The following is a 23,070-nucleotide window of genomic DNA, read 5'->3' as shown; positions in this document are numbered from 1 at the left end:
TGATTTCAATAAAAAGGAAGAAGCTAACACCATTTATCACATGCTGTGAAACCATGCAGAGGTAAAGACAAGGCAGCAGTCTTTTCTGAATGTTGTATCTATTGAAATGTTACTGTTATGGACTAAATTGTGCTCCCCCCTCCCCCAAATTCATATACTGAAGCCCTAACCCCCAGTGTGACTGTATTTGGAAATAGTCTTTAGAAAGGTAATTAAAGTTGACTTAGATTTCAAGAATGGGGCCTTAATCTTATAAGACTGATGTCCTTATAAGAAGAGGAAGAGACACTGGAGATCCCTCCTTCCTACCCACATGCACAGAGTGAAACAGAGCAGGACCCTATGGGCCCTCCCAGGAGACGCCACCCCCATGTCTTCCACCTCTATTTTGTCCATAGAAAAACTTTAGTCAAAGAATAAATTTAATCAGAGAAGTGAGAAAATGCAGAGGAAAGCAGTCAAACAAGACCAAATATTAATACTTTAGTCATTAAACAAAGTTAATGATCTTTAGCTCCTCCTCAAGGGCTGCAGATAATATTCTGAGCCATATCCTGTGAGCTGTCTACAGACACTGAAACCCACACCAGGTGGAAGATGTTAACTATACAATGACCAGGCTGTAGCCATGACATAAACTGCCACAATTCTGAGAACTGGCCTCAAGGAAATGGGAACAAACTGACCCTGGAACTGAAGATTAACTGTACTTAAAACAAGCAAGGTGATGCTGATCAGACCACTGATGACCAATGTAAAGATGAGAGTCAGAGCTGCCTGTGCTGTTTCTGCATGGAGCCCCTTTCCTCTGCCTATACACCCCTGAAACTCCGCTTTAAAAGCTCTTGACCACTGACAGATCAGCGGTGGGGAGTTGGCCTTCGGACACGAGTCTGCCTTCTCCCCCGATAGCCAGCCTCTTGAATAAAGCAAACTTTCCTTTCTACCAACACTTGTCTCTTGAGTATTGGCTTTCAAGCAGCGAGCAGCCAGACCTGAGTTCAGTAACGAGAGGAAAGGCCATGTGAGGACTTACTGAGAAGGTGACTCTACAAGCCGAGGAGAGAGGCCACAACAGCAACCAGCCCTGAAGACACTTTGATCTTGAAATTTCCAGCATCTAGAATTGTGAGAAAATAAATTTCTGTTTTTTAAGCCATCCTGTCTGTGGTGTTCTGTTACGGCAGCCTGAGCTGACTAACACAGTCACTAATAAACTGTTTTATCTCCTATCTGGTAAGATTGACTAACCATTGTGATAAACCCCCAGGCACCTCAGAATGTTCATTCTTATTAATTTAGTTTCAGTTTCTAATTTGTTCAAGAAAATCAAAAGAATAACTGATATTTTATTGATTCCTTCCTATATTCCTCATAGGGGATTCTTTCCTCAATGCCCATAATCCTAAAAGGTAAATACTATCATTATCCCCTTTACAGGTGAGAAAACTGAAGCACGGAAAAAGTTATTAACTTGCATGAGGTTTTGCAGCACATAAATACTGGAGCTAAATTTTAAATCCTAGTAGTCTGACTATAGGAGATACACTTCTCTGTTTTTCTAACAGGATATGATGTTTCTGTCCTGTTAAAGAGAAGGAATGATTAGGCAACCCTGGGTAACAACTTTCCATTGCAGAGCTTTGAATGGGTTTATTTGCTGTTTCACAGATAACGGATTATGATGAGGAAGGGAAAGGATGTGCCCTCTCTACCCAGCAGCATAGACACAGGTGTTTCCTTTACAGCAGTAAAATGAAATTATAAAACCATATCCATAGAGTCACACGCACTTTGACGCGGGAAGGGTCTTTCCAGCATTTCTGAACAGCCCTTTGATTTTGCTCCTGGAAAAGGGGCTCCTGGAGACCTGAACGGACACTCCCAGCAGCACCCATTTGCAAGCTGGCCTGACTTCCAGATTCCAGCCCAGCGCCCTTTTCAGGACACCACTTGCTCTTCAAATTTCTTGTTCACCCTTGTGCCCTCTTAGGAGGAAGACTAGTTCTACTCACGCTGAGAGAGGAACGGTAGCTTGTTCCCATGCACAAGCTACCACTGCTAAGGGCTCTGCTCTCAAGCTGAAGAGGGTGTCATGTAGGTGACAGAGTATCATTCCCTCCTCACACTATGGTCTGCATCCTGCTCTGGCTTGCAGGATATACTTTGTATCCAGACAAGACCTACACAGCAAATCTTCTGACAAGTCCTGGTAAGGCCAATTAAAAACCCCCTTGGAAATGATGCACACATCTAAGATTACTTATTGTAGAATGCTATAGATTCATCAGTATCAGATTTCCTTATGTTAGGGAAATCTGGTAAGATCGTTAACTAGAAGCTCATTACTGTTCAGCGATTTTTAACAAAAAGAGCATCTCTTCTGGGTGTCAAAACAAAACAGCATCCTCCATATGTGTCAAAATAAAAGAAATAGGATGCAGGGTGTAAATTCGTATTATCACATTGGATATTTTCAAACATAAACTCATTTATTAAATAATCACTGCAAATCACCGAAGCTATGATAACAGACCTCAGTTTCCATAACAATATTTTTGCTCACAGCACTGAAGGAGTCCTCGTGCACATTTTAATGAAGTATTTGAAAGAGTTGTGGGCATCTAAGCAGAAATCCCACATTCAGCTACCCTGGCACGCACTGCTTATTTTTAATAAAGCTCTCGGTATGACAACAGGCAAGGTTAACTGACTAGTTTCCTATTTATAGGACAATCAACACCAGGGTGAATGCAGAGACTGTTTTCTTTCATCTTTAGCACTGATGCAACAAGTCAGCAAAACTCCATCCACCCCAGCCCTGCTAGGTGTTCTGAGATCAAAAGCGCACCAGAAAGCAAATATCAGATACTCAACATGGAGCGTGTTATTTCAGTGAGACTTGCAATCACTCGCATTTCACGCTTCTGCTTTAAAATTCTGCTGCTCATTTTCCTTAAAAGAAAAGATTCTGAAATCCTGTAGTTCTTATCCTACATGTGGCTGAAATGTCTACTAGCTGTGGGGAGACACGTTCAAAGCCCCGAGCATAATGAAGAACATGTGGTTAATTATCATGACTTTTCATTATGGTTGAGGGGCCTCTGTCTACGAGACAACAAAAATGTGAAAATGCAGAAGGTGAAGTGTTGATGTGATGACTAAAGACAACCAACCACTAACATGTCTTGATGAGATGCACTGGTTCTACAAACCCACATTAAGGTGGTAAAACTGGTCAGACAAATGTTTCTCCACCCCAGTTCCCTGCTCAGAGGGGACTGACAGCTCCACCTGGCAGTCAGTCCGGCCAGTCCAACTGGGGTCACTCCAGAGTCGGGTCTTGCCAGCCAGACCACTCTGAAGACGCTGCCTTCTGTGGTATCATTATCCAAACATGGGATTTTCCCACAACATTCACTCGACCATGGACATCACGGGCCAGATGTGCAACTGACCACTGAACCAACCGTTCTGTGGGTATGGGTGAGGTCACATCCCAAACCAAGCATTTAACCTCTGGGGTGCGAGTAGGGCTGCCTAATATGATAAAGAGTCAAAATAAGAGAAAATGAGCAAGAAAAGCATCTTGATTACAATCTGCAGTTCAGTTCTATTTATACAGACACATCTAAATTTATTTCGGAAATACATCATAGCCAATGAAATAAAATTTCACAAGCAGTAATTTGATACTATTGGCCTACATAAAAGGATTTTTTAGTAATTGTATTAGCTTCTTGTGTGTGATCTTCCTCCCCCAAAGCTTTTTCAATCATTTATCTATTTTGGTTATTGAACACTTACGTTGTGCCAGACTCTGTTTTGTGTCCTGTGGATTCAGAGCTGAAGAAACACATTTTTGCTGTCATGAAATTTCCATTCAGTTGGTGAAGACATACAGTAAGTAAACACATTCACATTATGTCAGGTGGTGAAAGTGATTTGAAAAAAAAAAAAGGATAATACAGGACAAAAGTATAGACAGTAACCCAACAGGGCATGAGGGCCAGTGCTGTTTAGGACAAGGTGCTCAAGAAAGACCTCTCAGCTAAGAGGATTTTTGAGAAAAGATCTGAGTAAACAGCGAGAGACACTTGATATCTGAAAGAGAGCTTCTTCCAGAGAAAAGAGTATGTTCAAAGCCATCAACCACTCCCTGTGTAATAGAGATGACATATTTTTAAGGATAGGTGGAGAAAGAAATCTAACTTGTGGGCAGACATAATTAGAACTCTAAGACCCACCAGGGGATCATATAGATCACACTCAGTGAAGACAGCATCAAAAAGGATGTTATTAAATTGGGGACATAATACAAGTATCCACAAGAGGTAAAATGGTGCCAACTTGAGGATGAGATCCAAATTCAGAATAATGAATAATTAAAAATGGGACCAGAAACAAAATTGATTCCAATAAGAACAAATTAATAAGGAATGCAAATAACAATTCAAGAAGTAATTTCATGAAGCTTATTCAATCCTCATAAGAGCTCAATGAGGCTGGCACTATTTTACTCTCATTGAAGAAAAATCATGAAAATGAGATTATGAAAAAAAAAATCATACCAGGCAAAAATTACCCAGGTATGTTAAACTAGAGCTAGCACAGATTCTTTGCTAGTCCTCCCAGTGAGAAGTGAATCTAACTGACCTTCGTGACATGTTTATCCAATGGGATCCACCAGAAGTAACTCTCTGGCCCTTGCAGGACTAGTCATAAGCAGCACTTTTGCACCTGTTGTCTTAGAAAACCCTCACTGGGTGTCCTGCATTAGTACCATCAGCCTGAGACTGCCATGCTAGGGAGGCCACAGGTAGGTGCGGTGGGTACCAGTTCCAGATGAGCTCAGCCTTCTAGCATCCCTGCCAAGGGCCAGATACATGAGCAAAACCATCTTGTACACACTCCAGACAAGCCTATCCACCACCTGTATGTCTCTTAAGTGGCCTCCACGAATACACATAAAACAGAAGAGGCACCCAGCTGAGTTCTGCCCGATTCCTGACCCACAAAATTAAGAAATATAGTAAGATGGTGGTTGTTTTAAAACCACTGTGTTCGGGGGTTAGTTTGTTAAACATAGATAACTGGCTTGCCAGGTGAGAAATGGACTCAAACTCTGTTCTTTAAATGTTAGCCCTTTCCCCTCTTCTGATACAGAAACACCACATTCAAATTAAAACATGTAACAATGTGGTTAAAAAGACTCGTGACTCACTTTGGATGAGTTAATCACAAATCAAGAAAATAATCCTAGTAGAAAGACATAATGAAATAAGAACGTGTAAATAACAATATAGTATTGTATGCTAAGTCCTTGTAGACTCAGAAGCTGAAGTACCATGCCAAAGAATGGCCAATTGGAGAGAAAAAAAGGTATGAGTTTCCACAGCAGTGACAGTGGAAGATACATTTCAGTCTCAGGGAGTGACTTTCAAGGAAGTTTCTCAATACTAGTGTGAGTCATAGACTGAACTTTCTGTAAAAGCCTTTAAAGACCATTCACTTCACTAGCAGCTCTAGGCCAGCCCATACCGGGAATTGGGGTCTCCTAAATGGCTCTTCAGAATCCCTTGACTATGATTTTTGTGGATCATTTTGCCTGGACTCAGGCAAACTGGAAGATATCAAAAAAATAAATGAAATTAATATCTTAGAACTCATAAAATCAAAGAACGGGACTCCAGAGAAAAACAAGGTTAACTACACAGGATTATAACTACACTGCATCATGGAGTCAGATTATTTGGCAAAAAATTTATTTAACAGCAAATAAATACTTTTTAACTTAAATAACTCATATTCACTAAAAGATCAAGGAGAACTTTTGGTGTTTCAGGGTTTGAAAAGTCTGGTCTAGTTGTTTGTTTTTGCTTTTTAATTGGGTTGATATCACAGACGGAATGTTTCTAAAAGACCATCTCCATAACGTCAGGGGCACATGGAAAACCTGGTGATCGTTCAGGGGAGACCCACAAATAGTTTAACACATTTAAAAATGGTAAAGTGGGCTTCCCTGGTGGTGCAGTGGTTGAGAGTCCGCCTGTCGATGCAGGGGACACGGGTTCATGCCCTGGTCCAGGAGGATCCCACGTGCCACGGAGCGGCTGGGCCCGTGAGCCATGGCCGCTGAGCCTGCGCGTCCGGAGCCTGTGCTCCAGAGCCTGAGAGGCCCACATACCGCAAAAAAAAAAATAAAAATAATAAATAAATAAATAAATAAATAAAAATAAAAATGGTAAAGTAAGACCTAGCTTAGTAGGAAAAGTAGCTCTCACTCTTAATATGCAAAGAAATTAGAAGTACAGATAGGCTTAAAGAAAAAGCTACCCATAGTTCTGCACTGCTATACAGTTTCTTCTGTGCCCAGGATAAAAGCCAGAACTCGCTTCCCTGAAGGCCCTGGGTGAGGGTCCACGTCTGCCCTGCAGCTGTACTTCACCAGATGAATGGCCCCTTCACATTTCTGCAGTCCAAATAACAGGGAGATTTTCAGGAGGCCAACTCTGTAGGTGCCAGAAGCACCACCCACCACTTCATATCATTCCACCCTATTTTGGGATCACACCCTTGGCAAGATAAGTCCAAAACTTACCAGGCAATGGGAGCGAACTAGCACAGTATCTTGCAGTAAGATAGTTTTAGGTGGAGCACATTTCACAGGAAGACACCAGCTCCCACCCAGCATCAGCTGGGAGTGTTTAAAGCTGTTCCTATGATAGCAGACACAGATTTACAAGGATACAGTTATTAGCTCCCAGTTAGCTTGCTGGTATTTCCCTAGGCCACTCAAATGGCCCCTCTGGACTATACCTTTGGCTCTTCACACCCAGTGGCAGCCTGGCAACAGCCTTGGCGGCCCTCCCCACCCTCCCACCCCTCTGATCTCAGGCAGGGCCCCTGCCCACTCAGCAGTTTCTGACCTACACTCTCATTGTCCCCAGTTTTCATCTCTGTCCAACCCTTTGTCCCTTCAGGCATGACAACCCCTTGTCCCTTCAGGCATGACAACCCCTTGCTGTGCTGTCCCAAAAAAATTAACTGGGGATTTATCAAAGGCAGTATGAATATATGCTGGATAAATCATTTAAATTGAGCCAATAGTGAGATAAAGAGTTTCAAAATGCAGTGTTGTGGTTGTTTTAGTTTAGTTTTGTTTTTTTAACTGTTTAAACCAGTTTCTGTGGGAAAAACCACAGTTAAAATGACTTTCAACTTTTATACTTGGAATTTAAAAATCTTAGTTTTCTGAAATCACAGCTCTTTCACTCAAGTTTCACCTGGTCAATATTATTTGAATCCATTCTATAAAAATGACACCCCCAATTTTGGCTAATGATATCACTGCCCAGGTTGTTACTCCTTGGCTTTTTTCCATTTATCATCACTGATGTCCAGCTGGCCAGCAAATCCTGCCCAAGCTCTCTTGCCTCTTTTCCCCAATTCCACAATCACAAGTCACCTTCCACAAGGACCACTGAAATTGGAAGTCTTCCTGCCTCTCCCCATTGCAATCTACTCTTTCTCAATCAGCAGAAGATCTTTCTAAACCAAAATGGAATCTGTCACTTCAATAACTTTGGCTGTCCCCACCCCCACTCAGGCCCAAAAGTAAAGCCTAGATTTCTCGGCATATGGATGGAAAACCTTCAAGGTCTGCCACCAACCATCACCTCTGGGCTCATCCTTGGCCATTCTCTCCCATAAAACTTAAGACTCCAACCACACCATATTTCCTCCCTTCCCCATTTATCAAAATATGTCGAACTCTAATAGACTTCTGTGCCTTGGCTCAAGCTAGTTCTTTGCTTAGAAAGAATCTCAAGACCTACATTTGAAAGTTCTATCTTCCTTGATGCTTTTTCTAGCTTCTCTGTGTAGGTGTCTCTCATGTCCCTGAAACAGTTTAGCCACATGCCCCAGAGCACTCACCACCATGTGGTGTGGAGATTATGTCATTGGACATCTCTTGTCGTCACATGACTGCAAGCATCTTAAAAATAGTTAGCATTCTTCACAGTGTAACATATAAAGCATCATACTAAAGGGGCTCAATAAATATATGGCGGTGGTGGCTTCTTTTTTTTGAGTTTGACATATTCTCTTATGTATGGGCCTTACTTCTTTTAAACAACCTAACAAACTTCATGGAATAGGATCTCAACACTATCTGTATTAAATGAATCTGAGCCATCAATATTGTTTTAATCCTCTATGCATAATACAAGACAACGTATATTGGAGGTTAACTGTATGTTTTTAATAAATGAACAGATAAGTTTTTTATTATTATCTTCCAAGTTAGATACTGAATTTATAAATGATTGAATGAAAAATGGATTATTCCATTAAATATGTGCTTCCAAAAACAACTTTGAGAATACGTTTATCCTCCTAAGAAATTCTAGGTAAAGTCATGTATGTTCTTAGAAACCAATGATAAAACAAACTAATTTCAATTTTCTCTACTCAGAGTGTAAGATAATGAAAATTATTTTCAAGTGAATTTTTCAGAGAATTTCATGCCAGGATAACTTCGTACCTCCTGAAACTTAGTCTAATTATTTAAAGAAAAATGGTTTTTAGTTACCTACTATGAAACCATGCAATATAAAATATTATACGATTATTGTGTTTAAAATGTATTTTCTAAGTAGCACACACACATATAAAATATTCCCAAAGGTTAACAAGTTTTTAAATCTACATAATAATCCAAAAAAAATTAAGGTTGCAAAAACACCAAGGGCATATAATAGTTAAGTTTCACGAGAAAAATGTAACTTTGGCAACAGGACAAATTGTTAATTTTGTTATCTCAATGCACATTTGAGTGGGTAGTGGATTATTCAGATCTATGGATTTTAGAGAATTCCATCAGACCTTTTAACAAAACATGTTTGATGACAGTGTTAACTGTTTACCAATTTGCAACCTGTTTACCGATTTGAAACACAGTGCCTTACTTAAGGAAATAGTCCTAAAAAAAGAAACATATTTCAGAAAATTCTTTCAATCCCCCTGGCCTTTACCCCAGCCCACCTACAGACACAGCAGCCAAGTCAACCTGGCATGCAAACTCCATTAGGAGGAAAAATATTCTTCCTGACGTTTATGGGGTTATTTTTTAAGGAGAAATTATAAAACTTTCCAAATATGTAGCAATCCATTAAAAGCAATGGTGTGCCAGAGGCAGGACTCGCTCATATAGTATTGTGTGTCACTGCCCCACTGTTCTCACCACGTAAACCTTATTTCCAATTAGACTGAGGACCACAAGAATCAGGGAACGTATAAACATCCTAAACACACACTGAATATGCCACTTCGAATTTGCCACCAGCCTATTACAATACACCCATCAACTACGCCACGGAAGTAAGCCCTGCTGCACTGGAGAGACATGTAATAATATTTCACTCAAACTTCAAGTGCTTTAAAAACATCGCACACCCCTAATGCGGTAGATAAACATTTTATCTTTCTACTTCTGATGGCACATAATTTTCAGCCTTTGATCTAATGAAATTTAAGGTGTGTCAAGATGGATTTTGGCAGAGCAGGCTAGTGAAAAGAAAGGTTTAGTGCTTTGGTTCCTGGAGATGCACATCCCAGACACAGACTTTGGCAAGAGTGGAGATTGTACAGCCAGTTTTGACTACAGGAAATAAAAGAGGTGCTATTTAAGGGAAAGAACTTGGGCTAGAATGGAATTGCTGCTGTAAAAGATGTTCAACTCACATTGCCATATGGGTCTTTTGGAACAATTCCCATATGTATCAGCTATATTCTTGGCACTTGGAGATGCATTCGGATCTGTGAATGCTTTTGCTGCTCTGGAGCTCTCTGGAGGTAATGTCATATTGCCACACCTTCACAGTAAAAATCATTGACAATTTCAGTAAGAAGATCTGGATAAAAAGCTCAAATAATTTATCTTGTACCTTGGTGTCTGTATCTATAAATAGACTGACAAATACATTTAAATATTACTCTATAATTTGAGATAGATGTATCCTACTAATTTACATGGACAGGGAGAGAAAAAGATTTCCTTTCATTTGGGGAATTTACATAAAATAAATACAGTATCAAATTTCAGTTAATCTGAAAAAATACTTGTGTCATAGAATGCCTCAGTTCAACTAGATAAAAACAGTTCTCAAGAGTATTCCATATCACACGCCACACCAAGAACCTTCAAAGGCAACACGCACCATTCATTCTCTAACTCATTCATTCTTTTATTCATTTACTTATTCGTTTAACAAATATATACTGAGCCTATGCCACATACCAGACACTGTATTTAGATTGGGGGATTCATGTCAAATTTTATTAAAACAATTAACTCCAATTCTTTTCTGTTGAATTTTGCTATTGCCACATTTCATAAAGCTGCAAATGTACAGAATTTTTAAAAAGTAGAATATGGGGGTATGAAACAACAGAAGAGGCTGGATTTCGTAGAGCGATATGAATTTAGATTTAAACTTTGTCAATATTTGGATGGCCTGGAGAAGGTAATTAAGCTCTAGAACTTTAATATAATCACCTATAAAATGGGTATACTTCCTAGCGATATTCTCTACTGTGTGCAGTTTATAACTATGGAGGTATTTTTATTTTAACTATGTTTTTTGACTAAAAAAACAGTATCACATCAACTTTTAAAAGATATATTTATTTTGTGAATATTAATACATATGAGGTAAGATTTAAAAGGTGCAAGGGATAGAAAAAATATCAATTTCCCTGCCCTGGCTATTCCCAAGCACCTGGTTTCCCTCCATATGGACAATCCTTTTCCTGAGCCTCTCTCCAGAGATAATCAGAAGATTCTACACATATGTCTGTGTGTGCATGTGTACACATACATTTTCCCACACAAATGGCAATGTATGCAGAAAATTATCTGAAAGGTAACTCCATATGGATATGTAAGAACCGCATTATTCTTTTTCGGGAATGCCTAATATTTCATTAAACCGGTATCCCATAATTATTATCCAATCATCTATATTTACATGAAGTTATTTCTATTCTCTTAGTATTACAAATAAAGCCACAGTAATTATCCTTGCTCATGTCTAATTTTATCCATAGGGGGTATATCAGTAGACTTCATACTAAATAGTAGAATCAGGAGGTAGAAAAGTTATTCCTATCAAGTTTTGATGGATATTATACAATAGTCCTGCAGAGAGATTATGGATATTTACACCCATGGGAAAGGGTCTATTCTCTCACAACCTCGGGACAGGGTGTACCACTCACTAAAGGCTTCAGTTTTTGCCCATCAGTGAACTACTGTTGCCTTGATTTTCTCACTTCTCTTGGCATGAGAAAGCTTGAGCACCCTGTTACTTATTTGAAAGACTTCTCTCTGGAAACTTTTTGTTCATAACCTTTGCCTATGATTCTAGTGAACTGTGTTGTTTGTTTGTTTTCATTAAATTTTTAGAATCTCTTTAATATATTAAAGTATTAAGGAAATAAGCCATGTGTTTAATTCATGTCTCAGTCTTTCCCAGTTTGTCATTTTGTTTTTAGATTTTTAATTTTTTTCACTACAGCTTTTAAAAATTTTAAGTAGTCAAGTATATCAGTCTTTTATGATTTTTGTGTCTTATACCCAAAATGGCCTTCCTTACTATGTGATCATTAAAAACAAAAACAAACAAAACCAGTAACTCCCATGCTTTCCTCTAGTACTTTTGTTTTCATCGATACTTTGATGTTTGGGGGACATATTAGATATAAGGTATTTAGTAGAAATTAAAGTTCATCTTATTTTGCAGAGGTAAACAGTATTTCTCTTACCATTTGTTAATCATTTTCCTACTTTATGAAATGCCACATTTAGCTTTTAACAAATTGCTCTGTGCATTTAAGTACATACCTGGACTTTATATGTGGAGCGCTTCATTTTTCATGTATGCATGCTCTTGAAGCTCCTTGTTTTACTGATGGTAGCCTTATAAAATGCAGTAATAGCTAGTAAGGCTACTTCATTCTTACTACTCTCTGTATTTTCCACCATCTTTTTTGACTTATTTCCCTTTTTTTCTCATAACTGTTTTGTGAAATCTTTATTTTTTAAAAAAAGATATAGATCCATTTGCATTTTCTACCGGCACAATTATGCACTTTGTTACTTCCCATACTTCATACATTTTATATTTTCTTTTTCTTACCTTGGACTACTAGCTAGCACATTATCATATTGAATATGAATGAGAAAAGCAGACATCCTTTTTTTGAACTCAAAGAAAGCTTTCACTATTTTACAGTTATGATGCTTGTGGTGGATTTTTGGTAGATATTCTTTATCTGCAGAATAGAAATGATCTATTTCTTCTTTGCTAAATGCCTTTTAAAAAATCATAAGTGGATAGTGAATTTTATCATATTTCTGTATGTATAATTTTCATCATTAATATATTAATGTGAATGAAATACAAGACCAAATTTATAATTTAAACCTGCATTGCCTTCCTGGGATAAACCAAAGTTGATTAGATGTACAGTCCTTTTTATGATGCATGCCTGATTTGATTTACTAATTTTGCTTTATAATTTTGTGTACATGGTTGTAACCAGTATTGGTGTATAATTTTCCTTTCTTCTAATGTTTTGTAAAAGTTGGAATCAGGTTACGATAGCCTCATGAGTGAGATGAGTTCTGTAAATTCTGTATTTATTAGTGTGTGAAACTGAAAAAAAAATATATATATACATATATATATACAATATTTGGTGTAAGCATTCCTAGAAACCATAAGGAGATTCTTATTTTCCACAGAAGATATTTGACTACTGATTCAATTTTTTGAGTTGACACCACTACACCATTTTCCAACATGATTCAAGTAAGATATATTTAGGAATTCATCAGTTTAATCTAAATTTTCAAGTTTTTTGGCATAGAAGTTTTATAAAATTCCCTATTCTCTTTTTAGAGTGTGTAACATTTAGGACTTAATTCTTTACAAATATTTGTGTGTCTCTCACTCCTCTCTCTTTATTCTAACTCACCCTTCTTTGGCCAATTTTCTCTGTCTTTTCGAAGAACCAATTTTTGGTTCTATTGACCTTCTTATTTTCTTTTTTCGATTTCATTAAATTTTGCTTTTATATCTATTATTTCTTCTTTCTTCGTCTTTTGGTTTATTTTGTTCTTAATTTATAATTTCTTAAAATGGATGTTATGATGCATTTGTTATATGCCAAATTCATTCAGCTGAACCACGGTTTCCAGGGTTCCGCTTCTTGTGCGTTTTAGCCAGGGTGGAGATTCTCCCAGGGAGACTGTCTTGGGGAGGATCAGGGGAAGAAGCAAGGCAGTTACTCTGTAGCAGGCCCAAGCCTCGCCACCAAATGCTACTCTAGGTGCTGCTGTGAAGGGATTTACACATAGGACTGAAATCCCAAATCAGTTGATCTTGTGTTGATCAAATGGAATATTATCCTTCCTGGCCTGATTTGGTCTTCTCTTTAAGAAGAAAGAACAAGTCCTCCCTGAAGATCAGAGACTCCAGTTAACAGCTGGGCCTGCAATTACTCTCTCTGCCCCTTTTCTCTCCCCTCCCTCCTTTTCCCAAACGTGGATTTCAAGCTCATGCCCCTGGGATTCCAGCGGCCCCTGATATGACCTTCTTCCACTGGTCCTGCTTCTCTGGTTGAATAATATTGTCTCACTCAAGAATAGGTTCACAACCTTTTCAGGAATTACATGCTATATTTCTATTCTTTGTTTAGAAATGTTATCACATATACCTAATTTATCTAAGTGCACAGTGAATTGGTATCTTTATACACCTCCTGAATTATATAATGGCGATACAACCCTTTTCTCTTATTTCTATCCCTTACTTGAAAAATATGCTGTGGTGGAGAATATTTTAACTCTACATTTTGTTCATATTTACTTACTCCATAAGGGAATACATGTGATTTTACAAGGAAAGCTTATTTAGATTAATCTGCATATTTACCTTAACTTTTTGTTCTTTTTCTTCCATCTTGACCTTCCATTAGGGTTAACTTTCCTTTTGGTTAAAGTTCATAATATAAAATTACTTTTAATGGGGTCTGCTGATAGCACATTATTTTAGTATTTTTCTGTTGGTAGTGTTTAGTGTTTGTTCTGATGCTTGAAAGAAATTTCCACTTAGTATAAAATTCTAAGGTTTGCAGTTATTTTATCCAGCCCATGAAGATACCATTCCACTTTTAGCTTATATTGCTGTTGTTGAGAAATCAATTACTGACGAAATGTTTCTCCTTTCAGATTCATTTCTTTCAATCTTTTTTTTTCTGGTTACATTAAAATTTTTTCACTTGGTTTTGATAGTCTGCATTTTCACCGATATGTCCATATCTAAATTTCTTCACATTTATAGATTTGAAATTTGTTGAAATTCTTGAACTTGAGTATTGGTGTCTTTCAACAGTTCTGGAAATTCCCAATCATTATTTCTTCAAATATTATCTCAACTCATTCTCTCCTCCTTCAAGGACTTTGATCTAACTTATGTCATAATGTCACACTGTCTTCCATGACTCCTTATTTCTCTGCTTTATTCTACATAACTTCTTCTGACCTCTTCTCACTCACTTAATTCTATCTTCATCTATTTCTAATGTAGTATTGATTTTATTTATTGACTTTTTGTCTCCGTTATCTATATTTCATTTATAGAATTTCCCTTTGATTTCTTTCAAATATTTCAGATCACCTATATGGTTACCTGTTTCCTTGCATGCACTTATCTTTTCCCCTTTAAATATAGTAAATAGTGTTGTTTTCTAGGCTGCGTCTGATACTTCCCAATATTCATAGACTTTGTGGGCTGTTCTTGTTGGTTCCCATTCACAGAGAATTTTCTACCTGTACTTGGCCAACTTATACTGCGTGCTGCACATCATGCTTAGAAACTGATTTGAAAAATGTGAAGCCTTCGATTCTTATTCGAGACTTGACTTTCACTTCTGATTCAGACTTACCAGAGGGGAAATCCCTAAGTTTTCTGCTTAATTTGGGTAAGGTCTTCTACTAGAGTCTCCAACTTTTCAGGGCTTTTGGCCTTAACTTCTGTCCTGTGGTCCAATAAGTCACTCAAGGCAAAAATTTGAATTTTTATGACTTGGGAACTACCACCATGTAATATCAGCTTCCCTTCAGTTTCTGCCTACTAATCCCTTCAAATTTTTCTACCCTAAACCCTTCCCATTCTTTTCCTGTCACAACACAAAACTTATAAATATACAAATAAATAGAAGTAGATTTACAGGTGGTGTGTGGAGGAAAGAGGGATAGAAATGATCTGCACTAATAACATCTGTGCTCCAACCAAGCCAGCCCAAGATACCCAGTTAGGCATGTTAAAGACAGAAGGAGCATGGAGAATAAAAGTGGTTGATTTGATAGGGCAATAGAAATGAGCATGAATTCTATTCTTCTGATTATTTTCTTGGTCTGTGTTATAAATTTGGATAGTTTGGTTTGGACTTGGATATCTTTCTGAGTTTTATTATAATTCTTCTATTTTCTGTTCTACCACTCCCATACTTCTAACATTTTATTATAATTAGCAGAAAAAGAAAGAATATATTTTTCTATCTTTCACACATGCCCTTTACCCTCCCTTAGGTGGAGGAAACAAACAAACACAAAAGCCAAGAATGGCCACCATTACATCCATTATATTATAAACCCCACTGGTCAGGGATTATGTTTACTTCTTCACTACTTTATCCTCCACTGAGTGTCAGGTACACAGTAAATACTCCCAATAGTTTTTTTTTTTTTTTAAATAAACTTGAGAGAGAAAGCTGGGAACAGGACAGTTAATATCTATGCAAGAAGAGAAAACTAAATAATAACAGTGGAGTAGGAAAGTTTTCCATGGACTTTATTTCCAGAGCATGTTACACAATCTCGAATGTCTATCTCTTGGTAACCGTATGCATATTCTTAAGTAGAAATCTCAGAACATCTTCTTCTAAAAATCTCCGGCAACCTATTGGCTATAATAAAAATCATGATGATAATCACCATTTCACTTTGCAGTTTGTTGTATTTCCTGTCAGGCCCTTTGCGTGCATAATTCTTTCTACGTTACCCTCTTTACTCTTCACTAGAACATGATAATGTAGGATTATTTTAAATTTATAGATGAGGAAACTGAGGATCAGAAACGACTTGCCTTACAGTATCCAACTGCAGGCCAGAATTGGAACTCGGGTCTGTCTGGTTATTTGTGCCTATACTGCAACTCAGTGTTTGAAAGTCAAAAACAAACATTAGGATATTTGATTAGGAAAATATCACATTGTCAGGTGTACCCATATTTCAGCTTCTTCTAGGCTTTGCTGGGCGGTTACAGTACTTTGCTGCAAGAAGTAACCTATGTGGACAGTTTGGTTTGTTAAGTAATATATCAACTTGTATATATGTTAAAGTTCTTTTGTTAATAATTTACATATTTCTTTTGTAAAGAAGTAACCTTCTCTAGCCTTGAAATGGCTATCATCAAATGTCACTTCCATGTCTGCCTGCCTAAGAACGCCTAAATGCAGCCTCATGGACTATTTATCTTAGATCTATTTATCCTGGGGACATTTACATTTTTTCATCATTTTCACAAAATATTTCAGGTGTGGACAGTCAGAAAATTACCTGGAAATTATGTTGTTTTTCTACCAAAGGTAAGTTCAACACTGTTTCACTTAGAGCTCCTCCGTGACTGTGAAGATAGCCCTGTGTGTCTGCCTACCTAGTGGGCAGTGCCAAGTGTGTAGTTAACATAACTGTCAGAACTTTAACTCCTGGACTGTTTTGCTTCCCTGTGTTTAAATTGGCAATTTTCATGTTGCTTTACTACACTTTTGCATCTAATTGCCTAGAATTTTACATTAAGCCAAAAAGTAATTTCTTTGGAAATATGCACTCAAAAATACATAGCAAATGATATCATGTAGAAAGAATTTGCAAAGGGCAAAAAGAAACTTCAGCAGTTAATGTTTAGCTTTTTTTAATTTTATTTTCCACTAAAATGATTTTCCCCTTCTGACTAATTATGATTCCAGTTTAAAAATGTATGGCTAAAGCGACTTCTGCATATTTTAGTCTAATCTTTTTTAAAGAATCAAATGACTAGGTTCAAAAATATTTTGGGATAAATATTCAAATTAAAATGTAACAAAATTAGAAAATACAAAAGTTGTATGCTATTGGAAGATTTTAAACTATGAGTTCTATGCTAATCCATTCAAAAACACTAATTCTGGCTTAAATGGTTTCACAGTTCTCAGTTATAAATTAGTTTCATTGGAAGTCACATGATTTCTTTTATTAGGGGTACCACTTAATTCACTAAGTAGGTCCTCAAGTGGCCTAGAAGAGTTAATGCAGCTACCAAAGTGACTTACCCAAAATTGGGAGACTCTAGACAGAGGGTGCCTCAGCCTCATTAATGAAAATTGATTCTAAATAGATGTATTATCGCTTAAATATATTTACATCAGTAAGAAATGGAGTATCTATTAAAATCAATATTATGCTAAGGTACTAAACATAAAGTACACTGGGAAATCTGTACATTTAAATCAGTGCCAAATACTTAGATTTTTCCAAACTAAGTTTTTTTTTAATATCGTGGAAGAAAGTTTTGTTCTGTGTATATGTCTGTGTGTGTGTGACAAAACTTAAATCACCATGAGGATTCATCTGTAGCATTTCAATTTTACATGAAATCATCAAATTTTGGCACTCTACTTTTTTGCAATTGTTTGATACAGATGCAAGTTTTTAGTTCATGACATCCCATAATACAGACTTCAATTTAATTTGTCAACTCCAATAATAAGGGTTAATGTACCAAATTTACAACAAAATACTATACAAAAAATTATCAAAATTTTGACTCCCAGTAAGTAAGTCTATTGCTTTGTACCCTTTCTGATAAGTAAGCCAGGTTTTCCATACAATCATTAATTCAGCAGGGACCTTGAATGGCAATCTCCTCATTGATATCAGTGACCCATGGCCATTAGGTCATTACAGACTTCCAGCGAGGAGAAACTCAAGATTTCTTAAATTTTTCATCATTGTGGTTCATTAGCAGACAGATCTATTTCTATGAATCCATTTATGTTATGCCACAAAAATAAAAAACATATCACTCTTTTGAAGATACATTATGCCCATAAATTTTTCAACAAGCAATCTCTAGCTCAGTGATCTCTATTGATGTGAGGAAACTTTTAAGTGGTCTTTACTCAAATACATACAGAGTGAGAAAATAGGATAAAGCACGGTATTTCCTATGGATACATAAAGACTTCCTTCAGAATTAAAAATATACACTCTCACTTCTACCACCCTTATAAGGCAAACGTCAACAATTTTGAGGGAAGGGTCCTCAATGCTGTTATTAAGTGTTTGAGTATCCACGAAGTGTCAGGAAATAACTGAAGTTGCAATGAATCTAGACTTGATCATTGACACTTTTTTTTTAAATGCAGACAAAGAGAGGAAAATCTGTCCTCCCTCCCAGCATGGAGACTATCTTGGGAATATGAGCACATGGTACTAGCAAGCTCAAGTCAGTATTTTACCATAGCCAGCTCACCTCCAGGCACTGGCTAGAAAGCACTCACAGGAGAATCTGTACAGAGACCCTTCCAAAGACCAAAGGAATTGACTTAGAGACCACCCTCCAGGACTTTGCGTAGGTAACGGGAGAGAGAAATGGCCGTATCATTTTCTCTACACGTTTGCATTCACGATTTAAATGCCAGGATGCTTCTAGTGCAGGGTTTTCAATCTGAACTCCTGGGAGCCAGTGCCGGGGGCCTGTGGTATCTCAGAATTTGGAAGGAGGCTAATGAGGTGAGATCTGACACACACTACCCTCTTCCCACTCTTTGAATAAGAGAACTCCCTTTTTATGCTTTTGTTTATATGTAGGTTTCCAAGAAAAATGTGATTTAAAAGAATTGTGCTGCTGCCTTAAGCATTTGGAATGGCTCCTGCATTTCCCTATGAAAACCTGTAGCCTTTCCAGATAACAGATCCTCTGTTACCATTTAAATCAAGGAACCTGAGTCAGAAATGACATCTAATTTCTGCTTCCCATGAGTTTACTTATACAAATATATTCAAGTGAATAAATCTCATTCATCAATTTACATTTGGTATACTGATAATTAATTTTCGTTTTATATTTTTGATATAATGCCATAAAAGAGTCTCCTTTCATGCAAAAATATTGTATATATTCTCCTTTCCTCTTAGCAAAAGTGAAAATGGTTAAGAAAGCATAAAGAAAGTGGAAAATTGAGACTTCTTTTTATAAACAAAACACCCAGGGGCTTAGAATTTAAAATTAAGGAAATAGTAAAAGCAAATAAAAAACAAAGAAATACCAGGTAAAAAAATTTCACTATTGGGAGCCCAGGACAGACGCCATAAAAAATAACTTTTTTAGAATATCTGTCTTCAGATTAAACGTGGGGTGAACATTCAGGGTGGCAAATGTGGTTTTCTCCAAGCCCATGATTTTATCCCTGGCCATTACCTTCTATTGTTCAAAGATGATGCTGTGTCGGCTAGATTAACTGTGGAGACAAAGTGCAGACCCAGCATAAGAATGTATCTGCTGCGACTCTGCATTCTTGTAATGTTTCTGTGGGTGCCTTTCAGAATAATATGGAAACAAAAACAGCAAAGTGACTCATTCCACGATAAACGAATGTACCCAAAAACATGAGCCTGTAATACCAGCCAGAATTACTGATTCAGACTTGTCAAGAAAAACATGAAAGAAAATAGAAAAGGGTTTCCTACAATGCCAACTTAATCAAAAGCCTTGAACATGATAATAAAAACATCTGATGGGGGGAAAACAAAGATACTCAGCTGTTTTCCTGAGTGGGAGGAGATAATGTTTGGAGAAAATGTGTATTCTGTAATTAAAGGGTATAGATATTCAGGCCTATTTGCTTTGCACCTCAAAATCATCTTTCAAGTGAATTATAATGCCAGTACTTAACTCTCAGTTTACAGGGCATTTGTAAAATAAAATAATTATTTTTAAGAGTGCATCAACTGAGCTCAACTTGAATTTGGTTGGGGGAAACTGGGACCGTTCATCTCTAAAGCAATTTGCATGTCCTGATGGATTCAGAGGAAGAATGATGCCCTGTGTTGACTTGGTCTTTGTTGGAAGAGGGGAGGATTGTTTGAAAACAGAGAAAGGAGTTTGATGCACCTGGGAGATACAGCAGTAATGGACGTGATTGGGCCAGCAATCACTGTCCTTTCTTTCAGGGACTGTTTTGGGCACCAACTGAGAGCAATGCCAAATTAGAAGTTGAAGTGGCTATTTTTGTGATAGGTTTTTATGGGTCTCTGGCAGATGAAAAGTGCTATTTTAGGGCACAGGTGGTAAAGTAGAACACAAAGAATGGAGAAGAGGTGTCTTCCCATCTTGTGTATGGGATCAGGTATCACTTGCCTTATTGGTGCAGTGGCATTGGGACACTGAGAGCCAGCAGCACCCTTGGCCTAAACCGTGCTATTCACATGGAAACATCAAGGAAACAAGAGCGAGACAGAAAGTAAGAGGAGCCAATAGGAGCCACTATCCAAGCAACGGCCAGGAAGAAGTGGAGAGTGGCCAGGGGGCTGAGGTTCTCCAGAGAGAGACCTCAGGTCTTATATATAGAATTCTATGGTGTTTTAACAAGTGTAGGTACCTTTCAATGAACACCTATTGTGACGGTTTATTTTAGGTGTCATTTTGGCTAAAGCACCATCCCCAGAAAGCCGATCAAACATACCAGTCCAGATACTGCTATGAAGGTGTTTTTTTAAGATGAGATGACTTCTAAATCAGTAGACTCTGATAAAGCAGATTACCTTCCATAACATAGATGGGCCTCATCCCATCATCTGAGGACCAAGAGAAAAAGACTGACATCTCCCAAGGAAGAGGGAATTCTGCCTCCATATGCCTTCAGACTTCAGCTGTGACACCAAGTCTTCCTGGCTCTCCAGCCTGTTGCCTGCCCTACAGGATTCAGACCTGCCAGCCCCACACATCTTACTGATTCTACTTCTCTGGAGAAACCTGACTCATACACCTACTATGTGTCAGGCTCTTTACACACATCACCTCCAGATTTTAACAGCCTGTCAAAATATTTGTTATGCATTACCACCTCCTCTTTATGGATGAGAAAACCGATGTTCAGAGAAATTCAGCAACATGACCAAATCATAGAGTTAATAAATTGTGGAGTGAAAATTAAGGCCATGTGTCTCTCACTCCAGAATCTGGGCTTTCTCCATCTGCTACATTTAATGCGAATTTTACTAAACAAGTGTTTATATATCTGTAAAAGTCCTCAAAGAATATATCTTCATTGTTACACACGCTATAAATATCCTTTATTAGATTAGGCTATGTAAATTATTGTAATTCATTCAAGAGCTACTCAAATGCTAAGCACAAGCAAGTTAACAAGATAACTGAATAGCAGATGATGTACTTTTCTATATTTAGAGTGGTCTTTCAAGAAGGTTCTGCCATGTGAGTCTAATGGAAAGAAGGTACTAGACTGCAGAATGGGGACAACTACCTTTACATTTTGTTAGTTAAAATTACATTTTGAGCTTTTATGATAAGAAAGTTTTCCACGGAAATGGTCAGTCCTCAACAACAGCAAGAACAAAAGCAGCCTTTTAGGCATATTATGTATTGGATTTAATCATCTGGATCTCCATGAGAGTTTCTGAGTTTTTGATGTTAAGACTTCATTTAAATTCTATTAATAAAATATGTATTCTAATAAATAAACTTGACATGGTCAGTTGTGACCAGGAGAATTGTGTGTTTATTGACCATCGGCCCATATGAATTATTGAGGAAATCATATATACATATTATATAATATGTATATATAATCATATATCTAAATCATATATGTGTATACATATATGTATGTACATATAATATTATAAATGTACTTAAAAAAATTTTTATCTTACATTGGAGTATTGTTGATTAATAATGTTGTGTCAGTTTCAGGTGTACAGCAATGTGATTCAGTTATACATATACAAGGATCTATCCTTTTCCAAATTCTTTTCCCATTTAGGTTATTACAGAATACTGAGCAGAGCTCCCTGTGCTATACAGTAGGTCCTTCTTGGTTATCTATTTTAAATATAGCAGTGTGTACATGTCAATGCCAAACTTCCAATCTATCCCTCCCCTCACCCTTCCCCACTGGACCCATAAGTTCGTTCTCTAAATCTGTGAGTCTGTTTCTGTTTTGTAAGTAAGTTCATTTGTATCATTATATGCAGAAAGTAAAAAAATGCATTTTAAAAATTCCTATTTCATAAGTGGAGGTAAAAACATAAGTTACATCAAATTTATAGCTAACATCACACCTTGATGATAGCAGCTCCTCAAGAAACGTTGGCTGAATGAATGAAGAATTCATTTCTGTAGCCATGCATTTCTTAGCATGAACAGAAAGCTGAAACTCAAGGCACAGGAGATTTTACTTCTTTCTACTTTTAACAAAACCTACTTGAAAGGAAACAAATATACATATATATTTTTATAAATTGAAAAGACTTTTATGAGTTCATGTAATATGCATTTTGTCTATATTTATCAAAACATTATATTCATAGAAATTAGTATATTTCTTTAAAATTTTCCAGATTTTTAAAATATTTAAATGCTTTAAGTATATAACTTAAAAACATAAAAAATATATTTTTTAAAAAGAAAGGAAATTTTTACAGAAGGATGCCAGCTAATAAATATGAAGGATATGACAAAATTAGAAATAACACCATTTTGCAAGCCACAATAATGTCTTGTTTTGGCAAGGACAAACCATTAGGTGCTAAAAACCACTGGATGAAAGTTCTTGGGATTAAAGGACATTCACAAAGCAACAACTTATATCACCTATTATTTGCCCCAAAAATGTATCTTTACAATGGAGACACCAGGCAGCCGTCATTATAACCAT

At 37.1% G+C, this 23,070-nt stretch overlaps 1 long non-coding RNA gene across 1 annotated transcript; it reads right to left on the bottom strand.

Annotated features, from left to right (window-relative positions):
• Positions 1-1,036: 1,036 nt before the first annotated feature.
• LOC125961985 (uncharacterized) lies at positions 1,037-22,609 on the bottom strand. The gene is made up of 5 exons (XR_007473228.1): positions 22,475-22,609; positions 19,593-19,710; positions 9,748-9,878; positions 6,602-6,719; positions 1,037-1,120 (listed from the first exon to the last, which is right to left on the bottom strand). It is a non-coding gene; the product is annotated as an uncharacterized LOC125961985 (long non-coding RNA).
• Between the last annotated feature and the right edge of the window lie 461 nt (positions 22,610-23,070).

Source organism: Orcinus orca, chromosome 18, assembly GCF_937001465.1.
Source record: "Orcinus orca chromosome 18, mOrcOrc1.1, whole genome shotgun sequence".
Taxonomy (NCBI): Eukaryota; Metazoa; Chordata; class Mammalia; order Artiodactyla; family Delphinidae; genus Orcinus; species Orcinus orca.
This window is presented reverse-complemented; position numbering and strand designations above follow the sequence as displayed.